Raw genomic sequence first — 17,922 nt, forward strand, 5'->3', positions numbered from 1 at the left:
CGTCATCATCATCCAAAGTCTATAGTTCACAGTAGGGTTCTCTCTTAGTGTTGTACATTCTGTGGGTTTGGACAAATATATGACATGTATCCATCATTATAGTATCACACAGTATTTTCACCACCCTAAAAATTCTCTGCCTATTCATCCCTACATCTCCCCAAACCCCTGGCAAACCTTGATCTTTTTACTGTCTCCATAGTTTTTGCCTTTTCCAGAATGTCATAGAGTTGGAATTATACAGGATGTAGCATTTTCAGATTGGCTTCTTTCACTTAGGAGTATGCATTTATGTTTCCTCCATATATTTTCATGGCTGCCAGCTCATTTCTTTTTAGTGCTGGATGAATAATATTCCACTATCTGTCTATACCACAGTATTTATCCATTCACCTACTGAAAAACATCTTGGTTGCCTCCAAGTTTTAGGCAATTATGAGTAAAGCTGCTATAAACATACATGTGTAGTTTGCTGTGTTGACTTGTTTAAATTCTAATTTTGAAATAGTTGTAGATTCACAGGAAGTTGCAGAGAAAATGCAGGAAGTTCCTTTGTATCCTCCACCTAGTTTCCTCCCAATGGTTGCATCTTACATAATTATGTACAATGTCAAAACCAAGAAATTGGCATGGATACAATGCACGTGCCTAGTTCTGTGTCACTTAATCATTTGTGCAGATTTGTGTAACCACCACTGTAATGGGTACACACGATACTTCACCACCACTGAGTGGTGCTACCTCCTACCAACAATGCTACCTGTTGATTTTTGTCCCCCAAAAAGATGTGTTCAACTCCTCACTCCCAGTACCTGTGAATGTGACCTGATTTGGAACTAGGATCTTTCCAGATGTAATCAGGATGAGGTGGGGTCATTCTGGATTAGAGTAAGCCCTAAATCCCATGCCTGGCATCCTCATAAGAAGAGAAGAGACACAGACACACACACAAGCAGGAAGACCGTATGAAGATGGAGATGGATATGGAGTGATGCATCACAAGCCAGGGAATGACAGGGATCGCCAGCAGCTACCGGAAACTGGAAGAGGCAGGGAAGCATCCCAGTTCTCCCATGATTTTGGACTCCTAGACTCCAGAACTGCTAGAGAATAAATTCCTATTTTTTTAAGCCACTTAGTTTGTGATCATTTGTTATGGAATCCCTAGGAAACTAATGCATGCCTCTTTATCGTCACACCTGTCACTCCCCTGTCCACTCCACCATCCCTAACCCCTGGCAGCCATCATCTGTTTTCCATTTCTCTAATTTTGTCATTTTGGTAACGTTATATTAGTGGGATTACACATAAGTGATCTGTTAAGATTGGCTCTTTGCTCAACATAATGACCTTGAAATCCATTCACATTGCAGGTATCTGTAACTGACTTTTTTTTTTTTTTTTTTTTTTTTTGCTGTACGCGGGCCTCTCACTGTCGTGGCCTCTCCCGTTGCGGAGCACAGGCTCCGGACGCGCAGGCTCAGCGGCCATGGCTCACGGGCCCAGCCGCTCCGCGGCATGTGGGATCTTCCCGGACCGGGGCACGAACCCGTGTCCCCTGCATCGGCAGGCGGACTCTCAAACACTGCACCACCAGGGAAGCCCTGTAATTGACTTTTTAGCTGAGTAATAGTCCATGGTGTGGATGTACCACAGTCTGTTTTACCATTCACCTACTGAGGGACATTTGGTGGTTTCCAAGTTTTGGTTATTACAAATCAAGCTGCTGCAAGCATTTATGTACCTTTATTTGTGCAAACATGAGTTTTCATTTCTCTGGAGTAAGTGCCCAGGACAGCAATTTGGGGCCATATGGTAAGTGTATGTTTAGTTTTTCAAAGAAATGGCCACATTGTTTTCCAGAGTTGATGGTGTACCTTGTTATATACCCACCAGCAATGTATGAGATTCAGATTCTCCACATCCTCACCAGAATTTCATGTTGATGCTGTTATTTAGCTGATCTAATAGGTGTGTAGTATAACCCATATGGTTTTTAAACCTGCATTTCCCTAACAGCTAGTGATGTTGAACATTTTCCCATGTGCTTTTTTGCCATCCACATACCCTTTTCAGTGAAATGCCTCTTAATGTCTTTTGCACATTTTCTAATTGGGTTTTTTTTTAAATGTTGAGTTTAAGAGTTCTTCATATAATGTAGATACTAGTCCTTTGTCAGATATGTGGTTTACAAATATTTTCTACAAGTCTGTAGCTTGTCTTAACTGAGTCTTTCTCTTAACAGGGTCTGAAGGCTCTTAACAGAGCCCTTCACAGAACGAAAGTTTTTAATTTGATGTCCAGCCTACCAGGTTTTTCTTTTATGGGTTGTGTTATTGGTGTCATATCTAAGAACTCTTCCCCAAATCCTAGGTCCTGAAGATTTTTTCCTATGTTATTTTCTAAACATTGTATGGTTTTGTGTTTTACATTTAAATCTGTGATCCATTTTCACTCAATTTTTGTGTAGGTGTGAGGTTGAGCTTCCGTTTTTTTTGTCTGTAAGTAATTTCTCCATGGCTTTGTTTACTTATATCCTTTTTACTCTGAAATTAAAGTACATCTTTTTTTCTAGTTATTCCTCATTCTTCCTTCTTTTGAAAGATGTATAGTATCTCCCATGACAATAAATATATATATAAAGGCTAGTGAAAATTTGGTGTCCAAGGAATAAATGTCTGTGTGGAGATTTTGATTATTTTTAACTTTTATTTAATGACTGACCAATGTAGTTTTAGAAATACACACCAATCTGGCGATCGCTAACAAAGTTCATGTCTCCCAGGAGTTGACCGGATGCAACCTTAGGAAGCTAGTACCCTTACCAGAGCAGGTGTCTATAAATCCAGACAGTCATGAGTGGTTTTTTTTTTAATTATCAGGAAACTGTGTGTGAAACAAAGCAACATATAAGAAAGAAGAAAACCTTTGAAAGGATAGGAAGTTAATATGACATCCAGGAAGCAGTTAGACCTCAGTTGAGAATGATCAGAGCAGCAAGGAAGGAAAAGGGCCATGTGCAACAGGGGCTTTCTCCCCAAGGGAGCATGGCCGAGCCCAGGTGGTTAGCTTTAGTCACCTCTGAGGATGAAGCCCTTTGTCTCCACTGGGTTACCAGACGTCCTCCTAGTGTCTACGGGCAGCTCCTTTCAGAATTGCCCTCAGTCACATAAGAAAATACTAATAATTATCATTCTTTAAAGTCATGCGTGCACACACACACAGGCATATACACACCATTATCAAAAATGCCGACATGCTAGTTGGACATTCCTGATTCACCATACCTGACTGAATCTGACTTTTGGCCGTTTTGTAAACATCAGTGTGACTTTCATAGGATACGCTGCTAGGTTAAATTTTTTTTTTAATTGGGCTTTAATTAAGAGAAAGAGAGAGGGAGAGACAGAGAGAGGGAGAAAGGAAGAAAAGAAGGAGGAAGGAAAGAAGAGAGGAAGGAAGGAAGGGAGGGAGGGAGGAAGAAAGGGGGAAAGAAGTCCAGGCTGCCTCATTTGGGAAGTATGCATCCTTCCAAAGGGATTATCCTGAAGGAGGCAACCACTTTTTAGTGTGTACCTTTGAGTATGTTTCTTTAAAATCCATAAACATTGCTTTACTTTGTTTTTCTTGAAAAGTGGTAATATTTAATTAAACATACTTGGGGAAATTTCCCTGACTAAATTTTCTTATTAAAAAGTGTTTCTTGGGCTTCCCTGGTGGCGCAGTGGCTGAGAGTCCGCCTGCCGATGCAGGGGACACGGGTTCGTGCCCCGGTCCGGGAAGACCCCACATGCCGCGGAGTGGCTGGGCCCGTGAGCCATGGCCGCTGAGCCTGCGCATCCGGAGCCTGTGCTCCGCCGCGGGAGAGGCCACAGCAGTGAGAGGCCCGCATACTGCAGGGAAAAAAAAAAAAAAAAAAGTTTCTTTCCAGGGACTTCCCTTGTGGTCCAGTGGTTAAGACTTCACCTTCCAATGCAGGGAATGCGGGTTCGATCCCTGGTTGGGGAGCTAAGATCCCACATGCCTTGCAGCCAAAAAACCAAAAAACAGAAAACAGAAGCAGTATTGTAACAAATTCAATAAAGACTTTAAAAATGGTCCACATCGAAAAGAAAAATCTTTAAAAACAAAGTGCTTATTTCCAGATTTCAGTTCAACTAGACATCCCCCCACTCCCCATATTATTTTTGGAGCTTCATAGGTTTTCCTTGGCCAGGAGAAGAACATTGTGATACAGTGAAGAAAATACGGGCAGGACTTTTATATAAAGGGAGTGGATAACACACATTTATTTTGGCCCTTCCTTGAATTCCCACTGTAAAATGTGGAAAAAGATTTTTTGAAAGATGTAAACTCACAAATTTTCTTCTAAAGAGGGTAGGAAAGAAAAGCAGCTACATTTTGGAAGCTAAGCAGAGAAATTTCCATTTCCAGAAATAAGACACATCAGGGTATTCAGATCATCTTCCCCTTTGAAAGTGATAAAATGATGATTCAACTCTAAAGAAGCTTATTTTTAAATTATTGACCAGCTGACAGGATAAGTAATTATCAGGATGGACTATAAGCCTGTAACCAGAGGGGTTAGCCAGGCACCAACAGCTTTTGTCCTGCGGGCACCAGCTAAGCCAAGCAAAGATAAAACTCCATGGGCTCTTAAAGTTTGGAGCCATGCAAAAGTGCAGCTTCACAGGAAGCCATGCCCTCAAGGTGCTGGTATCAGAAGGGGCCACACTCTCAGAAGAGGAGCTACGAAATAAACCCCACCCGACACACAGAACCAACTCGTGCACCTGGAAAAAAAGGGAATGTCCTAAATCTGATAAGGGGCAGATACAAAACAAAGTGAGACAAAGACAAAACAAAAACCTACAGCAAAATCCTACGTATCCTGAAATGTTGAAATCTGCCCCTTTCAGATCAGAAGCAGGACAGGAAGGATTGCTCTCAACTCGTCACCTCGGCACCACGGAGGTGCCAAAAGTGGAAGGTGTAAGACAAATAAGCATGAGGGTTGGGAAAGAAAGAACAAAACTGTCTCCTTGAAACTGAGCAGGACCCTGTGGGGCTCCTGGGCACAGAAGCCTTTCTGTCCCCCATTTCTTGTTGGTAGGGAACAGACTGCAGCCTCGGTGACCTTCCCTGAGTTCCAAAGGGCAATTCGAACAGTTGCTAATCAAGGGAGGTGCAGCCAAGAAACCACCTGAGGTGAGATTAAAGGGGCCAGAGAAGCTCAAAAGGAAGATCACCTGAGACCAGAGTAGAAGATTGCGGCCCTGCACACACCCTAAACTTATGAGCAACCCCGCCCTTGAACTTTTGCTGTAAAACTCCTCATCAGATCTTCCTGGATTGGGACACAGTTTTTTGGGCAAGAGCCTGCTGTGTTCCGCTTTGCCTGGCAAAGCAATAAAGCTGTTCTTTTCTACTTCCCCCAAAACTCTGTCTCTGAGATTTGATTCCACACAGCGCACAGAGGCTGAATTTTTGGCATCATTCCAAGAAGGAAAAGAATGAGGATGCTCCGACAGCCACTTTTCAGCCTGGTCCTGCCAGTGGATTCAGGCTGTGACCTTGGGCAGCTTCTCGCTGGACTTCAATTTCTTCACCTATGAATTAGTATTAACAAAGCCCCAAACTATGTTAGCTGGTTGTAAAACCAAAATGAATAAGAGCAACAAAAAGAGAATTGCAAAGATTTATGCACTATACAAAGATAGGATATTGTTCATATTACTTTTATCCCTGGTATAGTTTTGTGTTTAGAGGTTCATAGAGTAAGCGAAATAATGTGACAGATTTTGTAGCAATCATTGGTTCACCCATATAATTTATTCACTCTGGGCAATTTTGTCCTTTGTATTCATTGGAAATAAAAGGCCTGCTGGAAAAGCAAATGTTTTCATGGAAGAGTTGATGCAACAGTATTCTCCTAAATTTATTTAATAAAAGGCTGATTCCAAAGAGAATGAGAAAATACATTCTTAAAAATAAGAGTGTGCGGGATGCAAAAGAATGTATTCCTTTGTTTACTTATCTGTGGGAGAGTTGCATCTTCATTATGCAAAAATGAAGAGCCCTCAGGTGTCCTCAAACAAAGGGAGATAACACAGATGTGCCTGAGAAATACTGTAGATAAATGTAAATTCACTGTAGAAAGACAGTATGAGGCAAAACTTTGTTTAGGTGGAAGGACCCTAGCAAAAGAGATTTAAATCAATGAAGCACCAAAGAATCTTAGCACACTGAGATCGCCCCCTAAGGCCAACCAGAAGCAAAAGACTTTATAGGAGATTTATATCAAAGAAAAGCTTTTATCAGCTTTTTAGATAGCTTCGATTTAACTTGCAGTAACAATTGGATTCTCCTCCAACCCTGGGATTTTTCTTTTGTTTGAGAGAGAAGGAAGAGGGTAGGAGGGAGGGACTGGTGATGAAAACGTAAATAGAGATGAGATGAGGCTTAAGGAATGTTTTATTTTATAACAATTTTTTAAAATATTATTTGAGTTGTGTCTCATGCCTATTTTAACAATAATTCTTTTAACTGGGAATTTATTACAAGCAAATATTATACTCATAACTATTCTTCAGATATCATATACACATTAAGCTAAGAGCACCATTAATAATTCAAGTCTTTCATTGCCTTTCATCCTATTGTCTAATACTTAAGATGTTAATGTGAAGAGAAATTGTGCAAATAGCATTCTACTGTTACAGTATTAAAATAATGGAGGGATATGCACTCTCAACCCTTTTACGAAAGTCATGAGCAGTCAAGTAGGAAATGAGAGCCATGTCAGTCATACTAGAATAATCCCTCCAATTGATTCTGGCCTCTTATCAAGTGTTCACTTTTGCACAGAATGGTCCTTTCTCACATGTACATTTCTTTCTCCCTTCCCTTCTGCAGCCTGTCCCCAGATGCTTGTAAACAGTTGTGCCTGCAAGTAAGCCAAGAAGCCTTCTCAAAAACATCGCACATGGTGAAGCAACTGGCCCCGCCTCCATCAGCAGATGCCAACAGCGTTTCATTTCCTGTTCGTGAGATCCTTTGGTCATCAGTGAAATCTGTGTGAGATGTAACTACAAACGACAGTGACAAGGAATTATCTGATTTACATGATAAGTCACATGCCAGGAAGTTCTGTTGATCAGCTCCGCTCTGTATTTCTCCGTAAGTTGCAAAATCATTAGTGATATGAAGTGTCACTTACACGTGGAAGAATTACCACAGGAAAAAACTCTGCTCCACTTGAGTAATGTGATGGCCACTTGACCAGTTCAAACCTTGGGGTGTAGCTAGGTGCTTCCCACTCCTTCACTCTTCAAGTAGATTATAGAATCGTTCTCTCATGCCAGAATGGGGAGCCTTGTGTGGCTGGATGAAAAATCTGGTGGGTTTACAAATCAGTTTGCTTATTACTCACTGAGCCCTCTATCCGGATACCCTGTGGCCCACGAGGGCTTTGAATATTTCAATCCACACAGATGGACTGGTGCTCCAGAGCCTGGCAACATTTCGCAATGCATGCCTTGCAAAATCTCTGCTTTTATGCAAATGAAAGACCCTCCGCTTTACCCCTACTATCAACTTAATTAGCCAGATTTCTCTGAAAGCTAGCTTGCTGCCTCCAAGCTAATGAAGGCTCGCCACACTCTTTCTTTCCCAGATTGTGCTTAATAAACAGAAAGTGGAGAAGGTAACGAAGAAAAATCAGAAGCAGCTGCAGTACAAGCAGGAGTGAAGGAGAGCTGATTTTCCCCCAGCCAGCAGGGATGTCCCTGCTCATGTATTCACAGAAGGTGGGTATTTAAAAAGAAATGTGGATTTTGCTTTCACCTAATGAAGCTTTGCTATTTTTAAAGGATCACACTGTGATCGCCATGGTTGCATTAAAAGATAATGGTCGCTGGTGTTCTGTGTGTTATTTTTAGCAGGAAGCCTAACACAAAACCTAAATTAGGCAGCGATCCTCATGCCTCCCGAGGGCCTCATTAAAATGAGATGTTTCCCTCTGGAGGCTAGCTCAGTAAGCAATGTTTAAATTTCTTGATCAGGCTGCACCGAGTTGCCATACAAGAAATGGTTTCGAGAACAAATCCTCTGTCAGGCTGTGGCCCACACCTTAACAGGAAAATCCCAGTTACTTAAAATGTCAGGAAGGAAATGGTCTTTGGATGAAAGATGTTTAGAATTTTCATCGTTCTAATTAGGAAATAAGAAGGTATCTACTCAGCTAGAAAGTAACTGCCCCATCAAATTATACTTTCCTTTGAATAAGCCAATATCAGCTTAATAGCATTTTGCCAAATAATGAAGTCATGAATATTAATCTTCATTTTGAACCCAGGTTGAGTACTAACTGTTTCAAACAGAAAAAGCTGGGATTCTGAGAATAAGGCCTGTTTTAAACTAGTCAAAATTGTTTTTATAACTCTGGCAAGTAGGCACACCTGTGATAAAACATTGCTCAGTTCCTCCGTGCTATTTCAATATCCTAAGTAATTTTCATTGCTGAAAGCATTCCCAGAATCTCCTCATGTATAAGTCCCTAAAATGCCAAATAAGTAAAAATTATTCTACGATGAATGCAGTATTCCATTTCCTGCTGTTGAAATGCAGATTATTTTATCCGGCTGTGGTGGTGTGAGGCTTCAGGCCCATCGGCCCTTCTCCATCTCTCATTTTTCCATTCCTGGGTGAGCCTGGGAGCCCCATTCCTTTGTAGATGAAGACGAACCAAGCCCCACCTCAAGATGCCGACCCTAAACCTACAACTGTAAGGACATTTGTGTCATAGATGGCAGCTCAGCTGGAGGCCAGGCTGCCAAGACTTTTTCTCAGGGTTTTCTGTACATCTGAGGTTCTCTGCCAACACATGGTCTGGTTTGCTAACATGCCGCCCTTTCTTCTGAAGATGACATCTATTTAAAACCACCGACTTTCCCAGCTGGTTCAATTTTTTTAAAACTGTCTTGGATGACAAGCAGTCCCACAATAGGTCAGATTATCGATGGAGTGACCCAAATCAACAGGAAGGCTGGAAAAATCTTCATGAGCTGAGTTTGATCTAGACGTTGAGCTGAGTCTATTAGTCCAGCTTGTGAATTGATAGCTACTTAACCCCCGAGGTCAACATCCTTGTGTTTGAGTCAGAACTGCTTCCAAGCCCTCCAGATGGGTTGGTGGTGATGCCAGGCTATTGCCATAAGAATAATTCAGAACTGCCGTTTGCTTGGGAATAAACGATTTCATAGCAAAAGCGGTGTGCTTACCTTGGGGGTAAGTAACTCCTGGGGATAACCATTTGTACCCTATTCCCAAGCCTTACTTTACAGTTTGAAAAGCACCTTGCAAGCAAGTAAAGATGTAATTGTGGGATATAGTGTTAGTGCTTTGTTTAATAAGAACCTCACTTAAAATTTTAAATTGACAGCTATGGTGTTTTTTTAATGATCTACTTTTTTGTTTGTTTATTTTAAAACTAAGTTAAAAATAAAAGGCTAATGAGAAAAAAAAAAAAGTGATGTGCTTAAAGATTCCTGAACTGGACGAATCCTAGTCCAAATGAACAGCAGCCCCAGGAAGGCACACAAGAAATAGGCGTTGAATAGAGCAGACCCAGGGCAGCCTGGACGCCACATAGTGACGTGGCCAGGTTCACCAGTGACAGATGACCACAGCGCGTCGATTAGGTCATGCCCAGGGCCATTTTTCACCTCTGCATTTCTCTAGGAAACTTCGATTTCAGGAAGGAATTAGACTGTACATGTATAGTCTAATATCAAAACGTGTCACATTTATTTTAGCTGCTTTGCAGAGCCAGACCACTTTAATCTACTCATTCAACCAACACATTTGCCTACGACACGACAGGCACTGGAAACAAGATGCAGTATACGAATTTGACACATTCGTCATCAGAACATCCCCCAAGGTCCCGGGGCTCCGGACATAAGGTAAGTGTGGACTGAACTGGATTGCTGACTATGTACTTCCACTCGTGTGCACTATGCCTCAATCACCTGCTGAGTACTGAGGGGAAGAGAGTTCACGTGGTTGGTCCTGTCCCCACTTCACAAGAAGTTTGGGTGGGTCTGAAGCCCAGTGGTCTGGTCAGGACCAGAGACTAAAAGCAGATGTGTATTCCTGAACTCCACCTGTAATTCAGGTTATCTGACTGTCCTGAGAAATAACACACAGCTCACTAATTTAGACCAGAAACATAACACCCCACCTGGCCAAATAGCCTTTCAAGTATATTTTAATTACCATCAGGACACGAAGTCTAGGCCCTGTCTTCAGACAAGGGAAGGAAAATCTTCCATTCCTACCCTCAAGGTCAGACAGGAGACACGCAGGTACAAGTATGATTGAAGAAAATGATTTAACAGAAGTGAAGAGAGAAACACTACGTGACGGAAATATTCTGCACCAGGCAAGCGCAGAAAATCTCCCTTAAAATTCTTAGGATTTCATTCATTCTTACTCTGTGCCCCACTCCACCACCTCATGTATGAATACAGAGTGGCTAAATCTCTATTTCATATACATCACTGTTAGCTCTTTGGTATTCACAGAATGGGTACGATTCTAAACTTGTACATTATTTATATTTACCAACTTCCTTCCATGGTCCCCAGGCCTGTCGTCTGGGCATTTCGGGTGCTATTGATGCTCTGTCCGAGTCTGCCCTCCCAGAACCCACAGACAGGGGCTTAAACAACAGACACGTACTTCTCATGGTTCTGGAGGCCAGGAGTCCAAGATCAAGGTGCCGGCATGTGGGTCCTGGTGATGGCTCTCTTCTGGTGCAGAGAAGTGTCTTCTCACCTGGAGGAAGGGGCAGGGGGCTCTCTGGGGTCTCTTTATAAGGGCACTGATCCCATCGTGGGGGTCCACCCTCATGACCTCATCACCTCCTTGACACCATCACCTTGGGGGTTAGGTTTCCACATATGAATCTGGGGGACCCAGACACTCAGTCCGTAGTAGGCGGCTTTGCAGTGTACTCTTTGCTGCAGCCCTGACAGCCCACAGCTCCTCATTCAGTGTCTGGGGTGAACGTTGTTTGCCATGGGTGTTCTCAGCTACAGGCCCTTAAAGCACAAAATGGCTTTGGGCCCTTCAGGGACACACGGGGCTTCCAGCCACAGACCACTGTCCACCAGCAGCTTCAGTGGAGCCAGGAGGCCAGCACCACTTGCCACAGCCCTGTCCCCCAGAATCACAGTTTGTCTGCCTGAGAAGAATGAGCAGAAATGGGAACCCCACTAATAAGGGAGAGGTTTCTCCAGATCCCGTGTGTCAGTCGTCCTGCGGCCTGTGCTGAGGCTTGCCAAGGACGCTGACTTAGAAGTAGGTAAAGTAAGTTAGGGCACACATTGATTCCTGCTAAGTCGCGTCAGGAGCGGAAGCAGAGTGACCGATGGCCCCTGCACGGCCACTTGGAACCTGATTTCCACTCCTGTGGTTTCACCTGCTCACATTCAGAATCCAGGGGATGCTACTTAACACAGAGAATAAGAAAGGACCCCACGAGCAAGACAGACTTCTGATTAAAGATGGCTTTTCAGGAGGTTCTCTGGGGGCTTTGTGCCTAGCATGTGTCTCCGTGTTTTCACTTCTCGAAGGACCACAGAAAACGAGCCCCAGGGAAACCCACCCAGTGTCCACATCCTGTCCCGGATTGACAAGTCCCACCTTCTGCACCCCTGATTCAAGTCTATGAATTCAAGACCACAAGACGTAGGTGCTTTCTGGTCCAGGTCCTGCTCTGGAAGAAAAGTCAGTTTGCAGATATATGTGCAGAATGCCAAGGGTGTTTCCGTGGGTACACTGACCAGTGTCAGCCTGTCAGAGGGGCCGTCTGTCCACCTCATCTGAGCAGCTCCGTATCCCCGCCCCGCTCCTCTAAACCACCGGTCTAACCCCGCTGCCCACAGCGGGCGTATTCATCAGCGGGCTCACCTTCAGTGAGCACGTCACCGCCACCCCCTGGGTGTGACCCACAGAGACAGCTGTATTTGTCCACTGCATCTCCAACAACTACAGCGGTTCTTGGCGTGTAGTAGGAATACAGTAACTACTGTTGAATGAATGTGTGAATATTTACACTGACTGATTACAGTGGGAGAGAACAAACAAACAAAAGGAGGAAATGAAATTTTCACTTTGAATTCTTGAAATTTGATTTTTAAAATCTATAGCAAGTATTATGTTACAATTTTTAAAGCTTTGAAAATGACAAATCCTAGATGTAAATAACCCTTAATCCAAAAGTTGACCCTTTCTGGAAAGGCTCTCGGGCTAAAGAAGGGGAGAAGGGACAGTTTGAGGAGCTCTCAGCTGCACCCCCAATCTCTTCCTCACCTCAGAAACACAGCAACACACACGGAGTCCTAAAGCCCATCTCAAAATTTCTCTTCCCTCCAATGCAAGAAGGAGAGACACTTACACACAGGAGGGATTCGGGTCTGTGCTTCCAGATGTGTCCACGAAGACCACTCAGCCTTTGAAACTCCCACCCTGGGAGCCACTGACCCTGGGCCCCTGAGGCTTTCGGGACATTGCTGGGCGTGTGACCACAAGTGGGTGCTAACGGCCCTGTGACCGTGAAGTTACCAGGAAGCTGCTGGCAGGTGAAGGAGCCTTGCTTCCTGAAGACCAGGTGCCAGTGTCATTAATGTGGGTCAGTTTTCCTTTACGCTCCATCTGGAAAGCTGTGCCTCGTTGAGGACAACTAGGTTTTCTGGGTCGGTTGTGTTGGGAAAAGCTTTGTAGGGGAGGAAGAGTTGAAAGATCAACAAAGGAAAGGTTCTGAGAAATGTGAGGACTCTATGTTTTGTTATTTTTCGGTGACCCCCAAACAGCACTGGGTGCAGGGGCCTTGGCAAGGCCCAGAGTGTGGGTTCATGAAGCCCAGCAGCCAGAGGAAGCAGTTAAAGCCGTGGGTCAGAGGAGGTGACACCAGCAGCCCCACGGGTCACAGGTCATCTCTGGGTTCTACGTAGCAGCCACACATTGCAAAATAGGAAGAACAACAATATGAACGAGTGGCAGAGGGGACCCAAAAATCACACTCTCCTCCCCAAAAGGCAGCAAGATAAATGGCCACTGGGACCTAATAGTCTGCGTGGTTTGTAGGGATCGAACTGGGAAACAAACACACAGAAACAAAAGCTTGGGCAAGTTGGGAGTTAGGGGTTCAGTTAATGGGTGGTATTTACCAGAAGCACGGCCACAGTGCACTCAGCGGCCTGATTTCACTGGAACTGATGCATGAAAACTGACCCTGCTGTAAGCTTCTCCTGCCCTGTCAGCCAGTTGCCCTCTCTCTGTGTCCCAGGTCACCCAGCCCTCCAGAACTTACAGACACAACTGTCTGCCCTCCTAAGGCCAGGGGTGTCCTCAGGGCTGCTGACATAAGCCCTGGTGGTTTTTAGGGAAGCTCTTTTCTTTTCCAGAGTAGACTATGGAAGTATCCAGAACAATAGAAGGTCAGGGGCAACACATGTGAGCATACTCCATCACTTGGTCAGTTAACCAGGGGGAGTGGTCTGCTGTGTAACTACCACAGATCACTGCAGACTGGGATCACACTGTAGATCTTAAACCCACACAAGAATCAGGTGAGAGGACTGGGGTGAGACAGTAGTTCAGGACTTATTTTTTTTATTTTTTATTTTTTGCAGTACGTGGGCCTCTCACTGTTGTGGCCTCTCCTGTTGCAGAGCACAGGCTCTGGACACGCAGGCTCAGCGGCTCCGCGGCATGCGGGATCCTCCCGGACAGGGACACAAACCCACGTCCCCTGCATCGGCAGGCAGACTCTCAACCACTGCGCCACCAGGGAAGCCCCAGGACTTCTTTACATCAGCATCTTGCCGGTAACTCAGCAAGTTACCTAAACTAAGCTGACTTTCCTTCTGGGGTTAAGATGAGTCTTAGATACACTTATGGGTGTGAAGCATGTACCGTAGCACCAGGCTCGTGTACGTGCACTAGAGATGTGAATTACTAGTTAGGCGGGAGATACAGGAGGTCTTCAGAGTGAGGGAAAAGGGCTTGTCCAGGACTACTGGACCCACACCCCACTCCGTCCCCTGTGCTGCTGGCACCAGGACCACACATGAGCAAGTGGTAAGAATTAAACCCACGGCTTCCCATGCTGTTCAGTCACTGCTGCTGCTGGGGCCCTCATCTAGTCGTGGGTTTGAGGACAGACTGGAGCTGCACAGAGGGGCCCCTAAGCCGTCTCGTCCTCCCCAGCCTGAGCCCAGCCTGGGAGCGAGACGGGTCGCAGGCGTCAATCACCACCGGGCACCACGGGTCAGACTCCTCACTCACTCTGGTTCACATGTCTCTCCTTTCTTCTCTGCATCCTCCTCATAATGTCCTAGGGAGCCTCCAGGGCTTTTCTTGTGGGCTCTGATTTCTCACAAGATTGATGGAGTGGGGTATTCCAGATAGTGATAACCTTGGTTAAATAAGTGTTACTGAATTATTTCCTTCTACTTTCAAAGTTCTTTGTAAAATGTGAGCTCATTTCTCCATTCTGTCACCATAAACAGAAGGCAGTGAGCCTAATCAAACATTCCTTTAATGTTTGCAGACCATTCAATATCTTGGGCCATCATTTCTAATATAAAATCTCATCAACGTTTAAATTAAATATAGAGCAGGAGTTTATTCTAGGAAGAACCAACCCGGGGATACACGCTTGACGTGGTTTCTGAGATCAGCCCAAAACATGACCTATTTTTCTTGAGATTTTGTTCTTGCTTCTAACTGTGGAAGGTGACAAACAAGTGAGCATGTGGGCTGATGGATGATTCTGACCAGTTGAATCTGGTTCATTCGAACACATGTTTGTTACATCTCAGCCCTTAAACATGTAAGAGTCAGCCCCTCGCTGAAGGTCTGTCACTCAGAGCAGGACAACTTTTTATGTGGCTTTGTATCCAGCTCATGCCAAAGGAACGATATGCCAGACAGACAGCTTTTCTCTTCAGATAATTACAAGGAATCTTTAAATAACCCTCACTGCAGAGCCTTGATCGACATCTTCTCTATTTGCAAACTTTCATTTGAACAGTCAAAACTGCCACCTAAGCAGGGCTGCAGGTATGTGCCCACAGCTGTGCACATCTGATATGGACTAAGCATGGGTTATCACCATGGGCTGTAAGTCAGCATCTAAGACATGACATTTGGAGCAGACATTGCGTGATGGTTGTGATAAGGCTCTGGAACCTTCCCTCCCTCTCTGAGCGCAGAAATGTTTGTGTAAAATCAGATCAAATAAAAGGTCTCTCTCCCTGGTCCCTCGGCCAAATCATCTTTCACTTAGTGCAGTTAAACAAATATTGGCCTAGCTCTGTAAGATTTGACCCTTCCAGTGTGCTCTGTGAGTTTATCCTTTGTTTAAAAAAAAAAAAGAGCATTTTGAACTCATGGTTTTGCCTCTCTGAGGAGTTTATTCTCTGCCAATCTTCATGAGTGACTCATGTCCTGTTATTTAGGTTTGGATGGAAAACAAGACAGAGAAATAGGTTGCTGTCCCAGGTTGCCATGATGCCTGAAAAGCACCCACATATCGAGACACCTGGAACACAGAGAACCCACCAGAATCTCTCTAGTTTGAGATTGAATCAAAGTCCCCAAAGGGAATCTCATCAGCGCTCTGCTCCAGGACGCATGATCTGGGGTCAGTCTTGGTTCCCAGGCCAGCCCTGCTGCTTGTCCAGGGGCCTCAGCTGGGATGCACATTCTCAAGGCTCAGCTGCCTGCTTGGGAAAATAAGAATGGTGACTATCTCCTCATAAGATGGTTGCCACAGTACCGGGAAGGCCAGGAACAGTGCCAGGTGACCCTTGAACAACACGGACCCCATACTGTGCCCACCCACCGAGCAGTAGAAATCCACCTGTCACTTTACAGTTGGGCCTCTGTATCCTCGTTTCCATGTCCATGGATTCAACCAACCTTGGATCGTGTAGTCCTAGTATTTATTTATTGAAAAAAATCCGCGTGTAAGTGGACCCCACAGTTCAAACTCATATTGTTCAAGGGTCAACTGTGTTAGATTCTGCTTTGTTTATTTAGAGTCAAGCAAATTGAGACCCAGAAAGGTTGTGCTTGACCCCAGTGGCACACGTAGTTCATTTCAGTCCCAGGTTCTTTGCATGGACTGACCAACATCTGGGATGTGAAGGGAATGTGGATGTGACACCCCAGGATATACCACTTTGGCACATGGATCATTTTGAGCTGAAGGCGATTGACTGAGAGTCAACAGCTGCTGAAAGCAGCTTTCCAGGAGCTTCCCTCATCTGACAAGGCAGAAACTTCTGAAAATGAGACCGCCATAAATTCCCTCTCTGGGTGGGGGGAGGTTTGGGCCACGAAGAAGACAGAAAGTTGGCATTGAAATGAGTCTTCACAAACAAACCTTACTAAAATAACTCTTATCTTCCACTGGTTTCCCCCTGTATTTACCTTCCCACAATTTACTCCCCCTAGAGGCCCACCCCGCTTCCTTTGGCTGGTCATTACTCCACAATTTATTGCCCTTTGTTAAAATAGTATATAAGCCTCTGAACCTAACCACTTATTTGCGTTTTCACTTCTTTTCTGTGAAGTCCTCCGTGCATGTAAAAAGTATTAACACCAATAAAAATCTGCATGCATTTTCTCCTGTTACTTTGTCTTCTGTCAGTTTAATTAACAAGGCCCCAGGAAAAAACCTAAGAGGGTAGTGGGAGAGTTCCCTCCCTCCCACAGTGAAACTCAGAGACTCTAGGGTGAGCAGAGCAGGGCAGACCTGACTCCCTCTTCCCACAACCGTCTCCGATCCAGGCGGATCTCTGCTGACACCATGCGTTCTTCTAGCCACAGGGCCTCTGCACTTGTGAGCAACCTCTGCCCCTTGACTGCATCTCCAAATCCAACCCCTTCCATGGCATCCTGTGGACCAGAGTTTAGTAGGAGAAACAAGAGGCCTTCAGCAGCCTAGCCAGGGGTTTCTGTCCAAAGCCAGGGCTTTCTACTCCATTCCCTTCCCCAAGGCCATGGCTGTGCTATTCCCAAGACTGGAATGCCTGGAACGCCTCTCTGTTGCACCCATCCCCTCCCTCCAGGAGTCGATTTAAATGCCATCTCTTCCTCATACACACCCAGTCAGGATCAGAACCCCTGTCACACACCCGGGGCTCCCTGTGCTTTTCCTTCAATATAGTTACAATATACACTTGAGTGTTTTCACTTATCAAAAAAAAAAAATCTTTTTGAGAGATACTGCAGATGCAAGAAGGGCTTTCTGACCTTCCCCTGAAGCAGGTCATGAGACCCTCACGTAAGAGGAGTCCTCCCTCTACCCCGAGGAAGGGAGCCTCCTTGTCTCCAGGATGGAGGGTTGCGGAGAGGAAGCTGAATGAACAGGACTTGCCAAGTCCCACCAGTTCACCTGAGCTCAGATTCTTTATCCTATCACATCCTTCTTCATTAAGCCCAGTATAAAAAGTCTCAGGTTAAACCATTTCTTTGAGTCTTCATTTCCTTTTGGAGGCTCCCGTGTCACATAAAACTTACATTAAATAAATGTTATGTTTTTCTCCTGTCAGTCTGTCTTTCGTCAGTCCAGTTTACAGGGTTCCAGCCAGAGAACCCAGGAGACTAGTAGGAAAAACTGTTTTTTCGTCCCCTACAATATCAAGTGAAAAGATAATCCATGCAGTGTTGTGTGAACCAGATTATATTAAATATGCAACATAGACGAATGACCACAATCTGGAAGAGAAAAGCCCCAATGTCATAGAACAGAGGCCTCTTGTGGGTTGCAGGCGGTGGGTGAGTTTTGCTTCCTTCTTCATGACTTGTGTGTGTTTTCTAGATGTTCCCAACGACCGTGAGAGA

The sequence above is a fragment of the Globicephala melas genome, chromosome 2, assembly GCF_963455315.2.
Source record: "Globicephala melas chromosome 2, mGloMel1.2, whole genome shotgun sequence".
In the NCBI taxonomy this organism is placed as follows: domain Eukaryota; kingdom Metazoa; phylum Chordata; class Mammalia; order Artiodactyla; family Delphinidae; genus Globicephala; species Globicephala melas.